Source organism: Octopus bimaculoides, chromosome 21 (assembly GCF_001194135.2).
Source record: "Octopus bimaculoides isolate UCB-OBI-ISO-001 chromosome 21, ASM119413v2, whole genome shotgun sequence".
Taxonomy (NCBI): domain Eukaryota; kingdom Metazoa; phylum Mollusca; class Cephalopoda; order Octopoda; family Octopodidae; genus Octopus; species Octopus bimaculoides.
In genome coordinates this window covers 12,244,809-12,250,930 of record NC_069001.1, presented here as the reverse complement: position 1 = coordinate 12,250,930, position 6,122 = coordinate 12,244,809, and positions in this window count along the sequence as shown.

Here is a 6,122-nt window from a genome sequence, read left to right as displayed (position 1 = left end):
ATATATATATATATATATATATATAGCTCTATGTTCTTTGTTGGTAAGATAAACAAAAGAAGTACTCGATCTGGTATGATGTAATATTATTTAACAAACACAATATATGTTTTTATGTGCTACTCTTCGTTTCATGCGATCAAAGTATCTCGGGCATTATTTTTAACACGACTTGTGCCTTATCCCAATTTTCAAGCAATACTCAGATGCCATAACAAACTAAAAATACGTTGGTATGATGATCAAAACGAGAAAAGGCAAGAAAGAAGCAGGCATAAAAAGTAGAATTCTGAAAAACCGGAAAACGAAAAAGTATACATAAAGAAGCAAATGTGGGAGAAATGGAGCTATGGCCCCTATGACCGTAAAAATATGAGACTGAAAGGATAGAGGTCTAGAATTTGTGGTACAGCTGCTTAACCCGGAGAGAGTGGTACTTTCTATTTCACCAACAGGAATTAACTATACGTTTACAATTACTGAAAATTTCGGATCTAGAATTTAGCATTATGTTACAGTACTTAGATCTGGAAATGATCTGAGTCGTTCCAGCTACGCATAACCTAGATTTTTTGATCCGTTGACATATACTGCGAGAATGTCGACTATTTTATACTTTATCGTATTTGGAGTGCCGTTAGACGCCAAATCCCATATGTGACTGGCCAACGTACTGACTTAAGCAAGTTGTGATATCTTAAAAAAATTATTTCGTGTGCACGTTTCAGGTTTGCGTAATATAGAATAGATAATGCATCCATTACATATACAACAATGTCTGGACACAAGTATTTATGTTGGACCATTCTTTTCCTCCTCTCTGGGACATTCCTCTCTCTACTTGCTTACGAAAAGCCATGCTCGAAACGTTACACCCCATCATTTTTCCATCTTAAACTAAGCGTCAGCCTAATGCTTTTACTGAGCACGTCGTTTTGAATTCTGTAGTTTTTCTTGTTTTTGCTTTTATTTCGTCATTTGCCTATGTATGTATGTAGGTAGATAGGTAGGTAGGTATGTGTGTATATATATATATATATATATATATATATATATATATATAGAGGGAGAGAGAAAATATATATATATATATACATACATACATAGAGAGACAGACAGGCAGACACACACAGATAGAAAGACAGCCAGACAGATAGATAGATAGAAAGGTATGTATGACATTAAATGACGCAGTGAAGTGCATGCAACGTATGTCTCGCTTCCATTTAAATCTGAACTCAGCAAAGTCAAACCTAATATTATAACATTAGGACAACAAAACTCCCACCTTCGCACATAGGATTACACAAGTGACACCCTTTCCCTTCGAAAATGTATCCTTAGACTCAGTGCTAACCACGAAATTCTTTTGAAAATGAAATTAGGAAACATCAGAAATTTTAGAGCCTTTAATAACCTGTTTGCTTTCTCTGATCTGACTAATAAATAACATCTATAAAGTAAATAACGATACTATACAGAGGCGGTTCTCCTTAATTATATCACTAATAAACGTACCACTTATGGGAAAAGAAAAGAAAGGAAATCAATCACAAGTAATAAATATCGTATCAGTAATACACACATGAAAAGCAGCGCCAACATTTAACTGCCTTATAAATAAGGAATAACGTATTTTACAGATGTTAAGTGTACACCACTTTGAATGATCGTGAAGGCGCATGGTCCAGTAGTAAGGGCATTCTAACCATAGTCGCAAGAACGTGGTTTCGATTTCCAGACAGAGCAGTATATTGTGCTCGTGAGCAAAACACTGGATTTAAAGTTACTCCAGTCCACTCAGCCGTACATGATTTCCAGCAATAACTGAGAGGCTGTCCTCCCGACGAAATGGTGGCCTTGCCATGGAACGTAGAGTAGTCTCGGTGAATTGCACGCCATGGAGACCGAAGTAATTCGTGCCATCATTCTGTGTCGGGCTCAAGCGCAGATTTCAGTGTAGGGCTCTCCAACACACTCACATTGGAAAATCACTGTCGTTTGCTAAAACTTTATTACGTGTATGATAACAAGTTGATTGAATAATAAAATATGATTGATATGTAAGAATAAATCATAGAGAACAAAACACTGCAAGAGCGATGAAATAGTGATCTGGTTATCAAGTGATTGAAATATATTGAAATTAAAATGAGAATTAAAATAGCGCAAATCGATATTGTAGATGTCCGAAAGGAGATGATTGCCAAATCAGTTTGCAGGACGACAGTTTTGCGCAGCCTGCTTTGTTCATGGTATATATTGGCTCCAGAAGGAAACATACGCGCGCCGCGTAAACACGTGCACAGACACACACTCACACGTGCACGCCGATATATATCTATATTTGTCAATGGCCAGATAACTGAAGAGATGGCGGCGTGTGTTTCCGCTCCGGAATCCGAAACTCGGAGTTTTATCATGACTACCGAATCATTGTCACATACTATTTACAGATATATATATGTGTGTGTGTGTGTGTGTGTTTGAGTGACCGCGTGAGCATCGTTGGCAATTTTCTTTCTCAGTTTTCCCTCCTTTGTACTTTTCTATATTTCTGATGAAGCGCTCCTTTCGAAACGGGAATTCCTTTTTCTTTTCTTTTCTTTCCTAAGCGTCCAATACACTACTTATTCCACGTCCTCGCGTTGTTGTTTTTTCGTGTATTTTCTTGCCTGTTCATGTTTGGATCGACATATATATATATAGATAGATAGATAGATAGGATGACTGAGAGAGAAATAGGGACGTTAACGCTCATCACCTCGTACACGTAACAAAAAATATTCCTACACACATAAACACACTGAGAAGGGGAAAGGTAAAATGCGAGGGAAATGTGAGATACAATAAAATGTCTGATATTAACTATATCAGAAACGCCAAATAGGCGGCACCAAAAGGGCCGTGCCGAAAGATCTCATAACTGTAGAATCTCACCATGTCCTTTGTACTGTGTGACCTATGTAGCATTAATTAAATATTAAAGCTGATCTGAGTTGTGTTTGAACTCAGAACGAGTTAGGCCTGACAATAGAAATATATTCTCCACTTGAAGTTATATAGTCTTATACTTTAAGAATTATGGCAAAGTATAAATCGTTGTTATTACTAATGTCGTTATTGCTGTTTAACAACAAGAATATAAATTGCACTTTTAACAGCTTTTTGACAAGTTAATAATTGAAATTGTAAAGCTGTGAGTTTTAAACTTGTATTTGCTGAGATTTATGAAATTTTTAAGATTTGATATCATTATATATGGCAGTTTCTAGTGAAATAATCATACGGCGTTTATATTTAGACAGTAACTTTATTTAAATTAACAGAACAAAGTTTAGAGAAAAAAGCAAGACATAAATCAAAATAACTCGAGCAGAACATCTTTAATCGCGTCAAATTTCAGTCTCAATCTCGAGGAAGAATAGACAATTGATTAGAATATAAATAAATAAATAATTAAAGACGGAGTAAGAATTATGCGAATTCTTCAGAAGTTCGCGAACCGCGTAGTTCAGGGTTGCAAGTGTGTGTGTGTCGGGTTTCTTCAAACTTGGCCTCCAGGATAAAGTACTTGATGCAATGTGAACGGATTTTGGTGGACGGAGTGGAAATCTTACGAAAGGACGTCGTGTGTATGTATGTGCATATGTGTATACACTTGCACACATGCACACATGCATATATATATATATGATGGCCATCCACTCGTGACCGAGGAAGACCATTGCCGACCTTCAGAAACATGTTGCGCTCTAGGACTAACTTATATTTTGCATTTGCGGCTCTGTTGGTGGCTAATGAGCCCTGCTCTTCACAAGCATACACGACTGCAAACATTGCAGACCAAGCTTTCCCCATTCACTATTCGAGCCATGCGCTTTCGTGCAGCTCGCTTAAGTTGTTCATGCTGGATACGTGCTCTCTCAAAAGTATCGATCCCCTCCTTAACCTGCTTCCTCCATATGTGGCGATGACAGGCATTGTTTTCCCAGTCAGTGTCCTGCATATCACAGGCCTATAATGAGGACTTGACACAGTCCTTAAATCGCAGCCTTGGTTTCTGCCGAAGTCTCCTTCCATTCACAAGTTCTCCATATAGCATCTGCTTAGGAACCCTGCTATCCTTCTTTCTAATAAGGTGTCCAGTCCAACGTAAGCGGTGCTTGTGCACCATTGCCTCAATACTCAAGATATAAGCTGTTCTCAGGACCTGTGTGACTGGAATTTTTGAGGTCCAGCCAAAATTGAGAATGTGTCTGAGGCATCTCTAATGAAAGCGTTCAAGGACCCTTACCTGACGTTTGTACAAAGGGAAAAAGCTCAACCACAACTGAGAAGAGAAATTCATGGGGAAAAGATTCTTCTCTCTATCTGGCGGGATTGCAAAGGAGTAACTCACTTTGAATTGTTACCACCTAATGAAACAATCAATGTTCAAATCTACTGTCAGCTATTGGAGCATTTGAACCAAGCTTTTAAGAAAAAGGACCCGCTTTAGTGAATCGAAAATTTCATCAGGAAATGCGCGACCCTACACTACAAAGATCACATCACAGAAGATCGAAGAGCTTGTTTGGGAAAAGAATTTCTAATCCACCTTATTCTTCTGGCCTTGCTCTTTCAGACTACCGTTTGTTTCGTAGTTTACAATTTGGGGGACATAAATCTCGCAAGCGAGGAGGAGGTCGAAACTGACATTTCAGAGTTCTTCACTTTGAAAGCAAAAGAGTTTTACATTGATGGGATTAAAAAGCTTGTAAATAGATGGAAGGAAGTCATAGATAATCAGGGAAAGTACATTCATGATTAAATTTCAATTAAATATAACATTTGATCACTTGTTTTCATTAATCAAAATTCGAACATAACTTATGGGATGACATGATATAATTAATGTCTAATACCTAACTAGACTCGCATCTCTTTTTCTCAAAAGGATAAATATGAATCTCCTAAATAATATTACTATTTCTTTTCTCGAGTTCTTTGTAAAAAATTTGTTTATACTTCTTGCACTAAGAGTACATTGATATATAATTAATTTATTTAATTAATTTAATTTAATTCAATTCAATCATGAATTTGCATTATTTTTATATCTTTGTACAAAGCGATCGTCTGCATGAATTAAAATTCTCTTATATATTTTAACAACTCTTCTCTATTTTTAAATAAATTGTTGTGTTTTATGGGATTTACTTACATAAATTCAAAACATATCATACATATATGTGTGTGTGTGTGTGTCTGTGTGTGTGTGTGTGTGTGTGTGTGTGTGTGTGTGTGTGTGTGTGTGTGTGTGTGTGTGTGTTTGTATACTTTTCTTTTGCTTACTTATCGACGGCGATGCTGGTATATATTTAATCAAGTCCCGAAAGGAGTAAAAGCGAAGTCCACACCGGTGGAACTCGGATCAGAAAGTTGAAAGAAATACTTCCAAAAATTTCGTCTGCTACCTATACTACTACTACTACTACTACTACTACTACTAATAATAATAATAATGATAAAATCAATGAGGAAGAAGCAAAACTGAGCAATTACGACGATTTGAAGCGGGGGAATACAAAGGTTGTGGTCAATGCGAAGAATTGACGTGATACCATTAGTAATTTGTGCACTTGGAAGTATCAGCACACAACTACGATATGGCTCAAAAAATTGGTGCAAATGCAAAGATGGAACTCCTACAAAAATCAGTATTGCTTTAAACTTCGAGAATTTTTCGCACTGTTCTTGAAGCATGACCAGTAAACAAGTGTCTCCTCCATCTGCTTGCTGTGAACAGCTGACATTTTCGATTATACCCAGCAAAATATGCTGAGAGTTTTCATCAAATAATAATAATAATAATAATAATGATGAGGATAATGATAATAATAATAATAATCTTTTCTACTAAAGAGACAAGACCAGATATATGATAGGAAGAGAGTAGTCGATTAAATAGCCCCCAGTGTTACACTGGTACTGAATATATCGACACCGAAAGGATGAAAAGCAAGGTCGACCTCCGAGGAATTTGAAATCTGAACGTACAGACATACGAAATGAGGCTAACTATTTTGCCCGGCGTGCTAACGATCCTTCCAGCTCACCCCCTAATACTAATAATAATG